The 10,968-nt window shown below is 38.1% G+C and overlaps 1 long non-coding RNA gene across 1 annotated transcript in view; it reads left to right on the top strand.

Annotated features, from left to right (window-relative positions):
- The window catches only part of LOC141372717 (uncharacterized), a 26,224-nt gene extending 18,280 nt beyond the window's left edge, over positions 1–7,944 (top strand). The window contains exon 3 of the long non-coding RNA XR_012378117.1: positions 7,835–7,944. This is a non-coding gene — a long non-coding RNA (uncharacterized lncRNA). The remainder of the gene's footprint in view (positions 1–7,834) is intronic.
- Positions 7,945–10,968: the final 3,024 nt, after the last annotated feature.

Genomic DNA, 10,968 nt, shown 5'->3' with positions numbered 1-10,968 from the left:
CATCTTGGCTCTTTCCACAGTTTGGCTATTGTGGACATTGCTGCTATAAACATTGGGGTGCACGTACCCCTTCGGGTCCCTACATTTGTATCTTTGTGGTAAATACCCAGTAGTGCAATTGCTGGATCGAACGGTAGCTCTAATTTCAACTGTTTGAGGAACCTCCATACTGTTTTCCAGAGTGGTTGCACCAGCTTGCATTCCCACCAACAGTGTAGGAGGGTTCCCCTTTCTCCACATCCCCGCCAACATCTGTCGTTCCCTGACTTGTTAATTTTAGCCATTCTGACGGGTGTGAGGTGGTATCTCATTGAGGTTTTGATTTGGATTTCCCTGATGCCGAGCGATGTTGAGCACTTTTTCATGTGCCTGTTCTTATGCCCATTTCTTGATGGGATTTTTGTTTTTTGGGTGTCAAGTTTGATAAGTTCTTTATAGATTTTTGAATACTAGCCCTTTATCTTATAAGACATTTGCAAATATCTTCTCCCATTCCATAGGTTGCCTTTCAGTTTTGTTGACTGTTTCCTTTGTTTTGCAAATGTTTTTATCTAGATGAAGTCCCAGTAGTTCGTTTTTGCTTTTGTTTCCCTTGCTTTTGGAGATGTGTGTAGCAAGAAGTTGCTGGAGCTGAGGTCACAGAGGTTGCTGCCTGTGTTCTCCTCTAGGATTTGGCTGGATTCCTGTCTCACATTTTGAGTTTATTTTTGTATATGGTGTAAGGAGGTGGGCCAGTTTCATTCTTCTGCATGTGGCCGTCCAGTTTTCCCAACACCATTTGTTGAAGAGACTGTCTTTTTTTCCATTGGATATTCATTCTTTCCTGCTTTGTTGAAGATTAGTTGACCATAGAGTTGAGGATCCATTTCTGGAGTCTCTATTCTATTCCACTGATCTATGTTTGTTTTTGTGCCAGTACCATACTGACATTTCCCCAAAGAAGACATACAAATGGCTAACAGACACATGAAAAAATGCTCAACATCACTGGGCATCAGGGAAATACAAATCAAAACCACAATGAGATATCCCCTCACACTAGTCAGATTAACAACTCAGGAAACAACAAATGTTGGCAGGATGCGGAGAAAGGGGAACCCTCTTACACTGTTGTGAGAATGTAAACTGGTGCAACCACTCTGAAAAACAGTTTGGAGCTTCCTCAGAAAGTTAAAAATAGAGCTACCATATGACCCAACAATTGCACCACTAGGTATTTACCCAAAGAATAAAAACATTGTGAATCGAAGGAACACACGCACCCCAATGTTTATGGCAACAATGTCCATGATAGCCAAACTATGGAAAGAGCTGAGATGTCCATCAACAGGTGAATGGATAAAGAAAATATGTTACATATATGACATGGAATATTATGCAGCCATCAAAAAGAATGAGATCTTGCCATTTGCAATGACATGGATGGGACCAGAGGGTATTACGCTAAGTGAAATAAGACAGAGAAGGACAAATAACATATGATTTCACTCATATGTGGAATTTAAGAAACAAGACATGAACATAGGGGAAGGGAAGGAAAAATAAAACAAGATGAAAATTGAGAGGGAGGCAAACCATTAAGAGACACTGAACTCTAGGAAACAAACTGAGGGTTGCTGGAGGGGAGGTGGGTGGGGGGAAGGGATAACTGGGTGATGGACATTGAGGAGGACACCTGATAGAATAAGCACTGGGTGTTATATGCAACTGATGAATCACTGAATTCTACATCTGAAACTAATAAAAAATTTAAATTGTAAGATATATCATAATAAAAAAGAGCATGTAAACTAAAATGAAGCAAATATCCAAGGGCCCACGACCCAGGGTAGAGAGAGCACAGTCCTTAAACATCTCCTCTGGGCTCCTCTTCATTGTTTTCCCATCTTATCCCCCGCAAGTTGACTCCTATGTCTGGCTTTAACCACCCCCTTACTTAAAAACAAATAAATAAAAAAGGTTTTAACACCAATTCATGTATCTCCAAGCAATATCTTATCACTTTGAAAAAAATTGAGTAATAATTACTTACCTAGCTTTGTAATCGAGAGGCATTTTGGCCAGGATCAGATGACAGTTGGGAGGAAAAAATTACTGTGGCCAGCATGTGGGACCCAGAGGACCTTGTCTCCAAGAGTGACTAAGAGTGTCTGTCCAGGAAGCCTGCAGGTGAGGTGATCAGTCCTGGAAGTCCTCGCATCTTGCAGGTGGAGCATCATGCTGGTTTTGGTGTGGGCTGGGAACTGAACACGGGGCAGAACTGGGGTAGGAGGAGTGCTGCTTTTCAAGGTTCTGCTTCTAAGCTCCCTGTGGCCTCTCTCTCCCTCTCTGGTGCTATCCGAGCAGAGCCTTTGGTGAGGTAAAAGGAGCATATGCAGGTGTGTAGTGTATACTCTGGTGTGCTATCCCTCGACAGGTGTGTCTCTCTGGTAAGCCCCATGGACTCTCCATCTGACATAAGCTCTCATTTTGGGACATTCTCCTCCATCCTCCAAGGAATTGCCTTGACTTTCGCCTGTAGTGGATGTCCTGTTTCCTTTATCCTGTGTCTTTCTTTCCCTTGGATTTCACTCCCATTTTGCTGAAGCACATTCTGTAGTCGCTCTTTAAGAAAAGGTCCAAAGGTGAAATATTTTTTGAGGTCTTGCAGGTTTGAAAAATGTCTCTATTCAATCTTTAAACTTATTGATAGTTTGGATATGGACTTATAGGTTAGAAATCATTTTTCTTCAGTGTCCTGATGGGTTGCTCCTTGTTTTCAGGTTTATTGATGAGAAATCCAGTCTTTTAACTCCTCATTCTTTCTATATAATTTGTTCTTCCAACCACTGCTGAAAGATTCTAGAATTTTCTCCTTGGTTCCAATATTCTGAGATTTCATAAGGGCATTTCCTGTTGTTTGTTTACTTTATCTATTTTGCGAGACATTTGGTGGCCCTTTCAGTAATAGGAACCTTTCTTGAATTATTTTAGTCATGATTTCTTTTCTTGTATAGTCTCTGTTCTCTCTTTCTGAAATGCCTATTGTTTGGATATTGGACTTCCTGATATGGTCCTCTGGTTTTTCACTTGGTTTTCTTTCAATTTCCCATCTCTTTGTCCTCCTTTTTGGGAGAGTACTTTGACTTTGTCCTCTAGATCTTCTGTTGTGTTGTTATTCTGTGCTCTTACTTGTCAAGTGCTTTCCAAATGCTTCTTATTGTTCTCTGAATATTTCTTTTTATAGTATTCTGTTTTTGTCTCATGATTGCAGTATCTTATTTTGTATCTCTGATGATATTAATAATTTTTATTGATATTTTCTTTCCTTTGCAGAATTTCTATTATATCCATTTGCTTTTTTCTCTGCTTGTTTTTAGTTCTACTTTCTATGTAATGAGTTCTTCTCATGAATCTGTTAACTTTTGCTTGTCTGTTCATGATTAAGAGGGAATTAAAAAGCCTATCAAAGCTTTGACTATATGACAATGATTATTGATTTTGAATTTATTACAGGGTAATCTGTGTGGGCCATTTGTTACATCTTTCCTGGTAAGAATCTGTAGAAAGGATTCTTTAAGTCTCGTGTCTCGAAGCTAAAGAACTGGCTTCTAGCATCGTAGGAACTGAAAAGGGAACAAGACTAGGCATTTTAGATTTGGCTTTCAATACATATGTGATAATTCAATCTCCTTGTTTTCCTTATAGGACTAGTCCCTTTTACTTGTGAGGAATTTCAGATATTCCTGGTTTAACTCTTCCCAGGAAATATAGCTCTAAACTTTCGTTGGTAGGGTTAGGTTTGTTATTCAAAGGGGCACTAAATAGGAAAGGTGATCCAGGGGGGCTAATGGCTTATCCAAGAGCTCTTACCCACTTTCCTTATTTTATGCACCCCTCCCCCACCTTGTCCCTAGTTTTGCTTCCTGTCTTTCTGTATCTTTTAAGGATTCTGATGTATAAATAGGATTAGATCTTAGCTTTCTCTTCTGGAGGCTTTGTGTTCAGTGCTCTTGGGCTGCCAAGCCACTTATCATGCATCCATCTGTTGCTGTTGGCTCTTCCTGTGTTCTTTTAACCTTCAGTGAGCATATCTTAATTTGTGTGTGCATGCGGTTTTACGGAGTTTTCAGGAGGAGCAAAATTGTGTGCATATGTTCAATTAACTATCTTTTTTAAAAAGATTTTATTTATTCATTTGTCAGAGAGAGAGAGAGAGAGAGAGAGAGAGAGAGAGGGCCCAAGCAGGGGAGCTGCAGGCAGAGGGAGAGGGAGAAGCAGGCTCTCTGCTGAGCAGGGAGCCCGATGTAGGGCTTGGTCCTAGGACCCTGGGATCATGACCTGAGCCAAAGGCAGATGCCTAACTGACTGAGCCACTCAGGCACCCCTCAATTAACTATCTTAACACAGAAACTGGCCTGCAGTTTTTACAGTACAATTCATTTTATTTATGTTCTATAAAAACCATAGAGTTTAGAGTAGAAAAAAATTTTGAACTTTATGTACTCTAATGCCCTCATTTTATTTATGAAAACATTGTCTCTAACAAGTAAATAACTTGTCTAAAACCACATGGATAGTTTATGTTAGGGCTCAGATGTACAGAAAAAAAAATCAAGCTCGAATTTCTAGATTGTCCCAATGTCCGAAACTGCTGAAGTATCAAAATTTAGCTTCTTCTACAGATTTCCTGAGCATAGTATGTAAAAGGTGATATGCAGATCATGAGTTGTAGAGACTGAAACTTTGTCCTATAGGAAATTATGGTATTTGTCAGACCACAGTGATGTAAGCAGATAATGGGACCTCTCCAAGATTAAACAATTATTGAGTATAATCCAGGAACAGATAATTAATTTGGATTATGAAAACACAGAAGTAAGTCTATATCTAAGCCAATGACTAAAGAATCAACGTGCAGGAAAAAGAAGTCCTATGTTTTTAAAATGTTCACAAACCATGGTATGTGCAGAGAGTATCTCCCATCAGTTCTTTTGGGGGTTGTTCCTCTGAATTTTTGGACCTCCCTTCCCTATCCTCCAAGGCCTCAATGTCCCTTTGTTTTCCAAGGCTCTTGGAGTCCTAATGTGATGGGTTTCCTTTACCTGCTGTGTGTTCTCCCACCCACCTACCTTTCATTTCATTAACAAAGCAAAACAAAACAAAACACTTTAATTGTGCTGACATATGTCTCAAAACAGCTTTTCTGCATGATCAACTAATTCTTCTTTGAAAATCTTTTGTTATAATTCTCAGTGCCTGAAGGATGGGGGCATTGTAATAAGCATGAGGGGAATAGGAGTCTTGTTGCTGTCTGTCATGAGTTATGTGACTTGGTCGAGCCATGGCAGGTATCTCCCTTTCCTGATTTGCAAAGTGATCCTTGCAGCAGGATTCCTCAATTATTTTAAAGAAATAATTATTGGTTATGTAGAGTTCATGATCAATGAATGGATGTCTAAGTTGACAATTCACTGTATTGTGGAGGGATGTTGGGATTTAGGGTCACAGGAGGGGAACTACAAAACCCCACCATTTAGGTAATTATCTTTCCTCCAAAAATGGAGACCAGCCAAAAATTTGAGGTGCGAGGGAACAGGTGTGATTTTGTGGCTGTGAAAATCCATGAGATACAATTTTAATCTTCATATATTGGTGACAGATGTTTATTTTGCAACTGTACAACTGATGATCTAAAATTTAGGCCTTCACTTGTTTTCTCTTGAATTAAGGATCTAAAAATATAAATGGAAAATAAATGTAATTGAATTCTGACTTCCAAAGGGAAATGACATTTATACTGTTATAGCCTTGATAAATATATATATTCCTTCCCAACCAATGGATGATAAATCAATGATTTAACTGTCTTTTATGGTGACTGCTTTGGACTTTATAGCCATTTAGTTTTGAGTTAGCCTAGTAGTACATCATCCTGAGAAGGAGTCACATAATTTAAAAAGAGGAACTAAAAAATTTACCATGTTGGTCGGGTTTGATATCTGCGTTATGAGTGTTATGCTTTTATGCTTGTTTGTCTTTTTTTGATGTGGGAGGGGTGGCTGGGAGTTTTATTGATGCCTTGCTTTTTTTAAACTTTTAAAATATTAGTTTTGAATTATTATTGAATTGTTATTAAAAATAATTTATCATAAACATCAAAGTGAGTGAAAAGAGACTTTAGAAGTCATTAAAAAAACAAGCATATGTCCCGAGCCACTTCAAGTAATTATTCTTCCTTGCTCATTCAGCTGTCTTCTGTTTCTGCTTCCCACAGCCTCAGCCCACCACCTCCAGGTGAGCTCTTAGATGTGGCCCTTGATTTTGCAAGGCTGAGGCTCAGGCAACAGTCCTGGGGGGCTTCAAAAGCACAGAGTTCTCAACCCCATAAGGAAATACTCAGATGGTGGCTTTCAACAGGGTGACAAAGAAGGAAATGAGACGTATTTCCCTATATATCTGCTAAATTGGAAGACCAGTATGTTTTTTTAAAGGGAAGCAGAGTTGATATCAAATATTACATTAGTTTCAGATGTACAACATAGTCCACTATTACGTGCATTGGGAAATGTTCACCACAATGTGTTGTTACCATCTGTAACTGTACAGTTATTACAAGTAATTGACTATATTCCCTATGCTGCACTTTTCATCCCCCTTATTTATTTTATAACTGGAAGTCTGTAGCTCTTCTTGCCCTTCATGTATTTCACCTGTCCCCTGCCCCCTTTCCTGTATTTGTTTTGAAGACTTTTGTGAATTGTTGGTTTTTGAGTCACTGGTGTCCAGATGACACTGGGCTAGATTCCTGCCCCTGGAAATAGCCTTATTCAGTCCACTTGTGGTTCACACCAGGAACGTCTTCATCGTTCTCACAGGTAGTAGTGATGCTGTTCACTGTTGTTTTCTTGCCATGCTCATTGTCTTTACTAATGAAACCAGATGAAAGCAGACAGGATATTCACAGACCAAGGAAAACAGTGACCTTCTTCCCACCCACAAACAAAATTGGAGGAAATAATGGATGACTTTAACAGAGACCCTTTAGCTTGCTGTGTCTCCTGATGCAGATAAATGATTAAATTTCAAGAAGACAAAATGTGAAATGGAGAAATAAATTTGAATAAATTGGCATTTTATTTATTTATTTATTTTGTAAATGGCAATGAGTTTGATACTAAACCATGGTTTTATTACATGGTTCTCATATAGACGTTCTTTATATTCTGTCAGGCTTGGATAATTTCCAATAAAATGGGTCTTCCCCATTTGTTATTTAACTTCACTTTGTTTCTTAAATTGGCTTCAAAAATGCCAATTCCGAAGGACAACAGCATTTGCCAGTTTCTCTTTGGTGCTTTAGTTTTACAGTTATCAGTCATAGCTGCCAGATATTTTTCTCCTGTGAATATCAGTGATACTTGTTTAATCAGGTTTACATTGTTTCTCTTTTATTATTGGCATTTTTATATAATTGGATGATTGTGGGCTTAACAATAGGAAAGAAAGGAAAGCTTTCTTTAGTGTTAACATCAATCCTTGCAAAGTAGGAGCATTTTTCTACTGAAAACATGTATGGATGCACTTAGCAAGGGATTTGTGCTTTAGAAGATGTGACAAGTAAAGCAATACCCTTACTCATATGGTTTCAGATTGATGAGAAAAACACACATACCTTACAATGAGGAAAGTACAAAGTGTACAGGAGACGTGGCAAAAATCGATCTGCAGGTCCACAGTGTGATGACATTTTCTATGGAATTTATACCCACAGAATATGGGCCATTTCAATGGCCATTGTATAAATCTCCCATGAGTGCCGCATATGGTTTCTCTTTCTGCTTTCTGGTTGCAGATGACAATGAAGCCCCAGGAGACAGACCTTCCTAAGGTGGAAGGAGCCCAGGTCCCTGCATGGAAGAGAGCCACCCTGGTCCAGGAAAACAGTCCTGCCAGGAATGTTTGGTGAGCAAGAAGCACCCTTACTGTTCCATGAGACTCTGAAGTTATGAGGTCTATATTGTTCACACAGTTTAAGCTAACTGTAATAAGCCGAGTCCATGAAGCTGATAGGAGAGAAGTAGAAGAACAACAGCAAACATCTACATGGGTGTTAAGTGCTTTGGTTTAGCTATCGTTATCACTACTAGTAACTATCATTTTAATAATGAGTGAAGTGAAGCTTACAGATTAAAAAGAGACATTCCATGCAATATAGTTATTTGGGAGGACTGCCCAACTGAAAATTCTGCCTATCAAATGATCTGTAAGGAAGAGCCATGCATGTCCTTAAATCTACAGTGACACAATTGAGAGTAAGATGGATTCAAGTATACAAAAACAATGAATTGTGGATCACTACATCAAAAACTAATGATGTATTGTATGGTGACTAACATAACATTATAAAATAAAAAAAAGATGGATTCAAAGCTCAGAGAAGTATACATCTTAAAAAATTCAATGCAAATCTAGTCAGATGAAATTAAATTTTTTTTAAAGATTTTATTTATTTATTTGACAGAGAGAGACAGCGAGAGCAGGAACACAAGCAGGGGGAGTGGGAGAGGGAGAAGCAGGCTTCCCGCTGAGCGGGGAGCCCGATGTGGGACTCGATCCCAGGACCCTGGGATCATGACCTGAGCCAAAGGCAGACGCTTAACAACTGAGCCACCCAGGCGCCCTAGTCAGATGAAATTAAATAAACTTTACTACACTCAGTGAAAAACTTGTCCAGAGAACTTAAGTAGGCAGAATTTAAGATGCTTTAAGTGCCACATCCTTGCCTTTTTTTAAAAAAATCTCTGTATCCCAACCTCCAGGAAGTCCTGAACATTGGTTACTAAAATTAAAAAAAAAAATGTAGATTACCACAGATCTATTTAAGGGCAAGTTACAAATAGTAAGGGGAAATAAGGACAAGTTCAAAAGCTTGAGGGTCCACTGAGGCATTACTATAAATATAATATATGTTACTATATATCTTCAGGAAACTCTTAAAGATGCAGTGTTGCAGATCAGCTAATCTAGGGCTTGGCAAACTTTTTCTACAAAGGTCCAGATAAATACTTTAGGGTTTGTCAGTCATGAGGCAAAATGAAAGATACTGTGTAATTTGCCATGCTTTAATAATGTAAACACCATTCTTTCTTTGTGAGCAGTATAAAAATAGGTAGTGGGTTTGTTCCACAAACCTCTGAGCTAACAGTTCTGGAGAAATATATGTATATTGAGTGTGGAGGGGTATGTGCTCGCACATGTGCCCATGAAACTTATGAGTCATTTACAAAGGGTACCAATACCTTGGTTTAAAACTCCAGCCAGATGAAAAGCACTTCATTGGTTAATATGGGACCATAGAAGAAGATGATGCAGCCTGAGCTCATACAGCACCAACAGAACTAGATGAAGGAATCACGATTGGTTATTGATGGGTACACTTTTCCTGGAGGGGGGTAGGAATGTTTCTGTTGTGCTAATAAAATAATTTTATTAACTGACTTCTCACTTTAGTGACCCATAGGTGTAGTTCGTAGCCTGGAAATGACTAAAATGTAGTTGAATTGAATTAGCAAACATCTACAAGCACCTCCCTGCACAGCTTGTGCAGCCTCGGATTCCCCACGTGGACTTGGATTCCTAAGACCTCCCAACATCGCAGGAGAGAGATGGATGCGTTCGAGCTCTCGTCTTGGAAAAACGGCTGCTATGGACAGGAAAATGAGGCTGCAAATTGGGAAAGCCAAGTGCTTGGGGGGTCCCCATGCCATTGTTTTTCAAAATATTTCATAGAACAAGTAATATTCACATTATAGGAAATTTTTAATAGAAAAAATCCTTTCCAACAATTCAACTCTCATAATCATGATTAGTATTTTGATGAGCTTCCTTCCTTAATATGTTCTTATACAAATTCTTAAGTGGCTGTAATCTCATAATCCGTACAAATCCGAATTTGGCTTTTTCTTGCCTGATTATATAAACAATAATTTTACATTAGTGCAAAATCTTCAAATATTTTCAGTATAAAAAATAATATATGTTGATTAAATAAAATTGGGTTAGAAAATAGTAGGAGAATGATCTCTCTTGTGTCCATCACTCAAACATAATCAGAATATTCTACTTCATGCACTCAGTATGACATTATAACAATTCTTCTATGCTGTTATCTAAGCTTTAAAAACTGACTTTGATTGGTAATTATGAAACAAACACAAATTCTCTGCACGTTACTGAAGAATACAGAAAAGCACAAGGACAAAACAAAATGCCTTATAATCCTACCAATGTGAGATAAATAGTGGTAAACCGATACATTTGCAGTATATTTGTCTACTAAGATATCTAAGTATATGTACATAGATAATTGTTTTTATAATGGGAGCATATCATACACATCCTTTTATGGACTGATTTTTTTTTAACTTCATACTATATCTGTGTTGGTTAATTTTATATGTTAATTTGGGTAGGGTATGACGGCCAGTTGTTAGGTCAAACACTAAATATTGCTGTGAAGGTATTTTGTAGAAGTGACTAAATTTACCATTGGTTGACTAAGTAGCTTACACTTGATAATGTTGGGGGGCCTCATCCAGTTAGTTGAAGGCAATAAGAACAAAAACTGAAGTTTCTGGCCGGCTAGCCAGCCAGTCTAACAAACTTCAGTCTTAAGACTGCAACATTACTGCAATATCACTACTAGTTCTATTGCTCTGGAAACCCTGACTGATACAATATCACTAATATTTTCCCATGTCAGTGTTCTCCTACAAGATTTTAATTGTTTTCCAATATTTAATTAAATGGTGATCATCATATTAGTAAGTAGAAACATGATGTTCAGTTGAATGAATGTTACATAATTTTTGTATCCATTTATCTACTGTTAGACACTTGGATTGCTCACCATTTTTTTCTTGTAAAATACATCGAACATAAAATTTACCATTTTGACCATTTGAAAGCAAATGATTCAGTGGCATC

The sequence above is a fragment of the Callorhinus ursinus genome, unplaced genomic scaffold (assembly GCF_003265705.2).
Source record: "Callorhinus ursinus isolate GAN/ISIS: 27379988/994484 unplaced genomic scaffold, GSC_fseal_2.0 scaffold5, whole genome shotgun sequence".
In the NCBI taxonomy this organism is placed as follows: domain Eukaryota; kingdom Metazoa; phylum Chordata; class Mammalia; order Carnivora; family Otariidae; genus Callorhinus; species Callorhinus ursinus.
The sequence above is the reverse complement of the archived record's forward strand: the minus strand, read 5'-3'. Positions and strand labels throughout refer to the sequence as shown.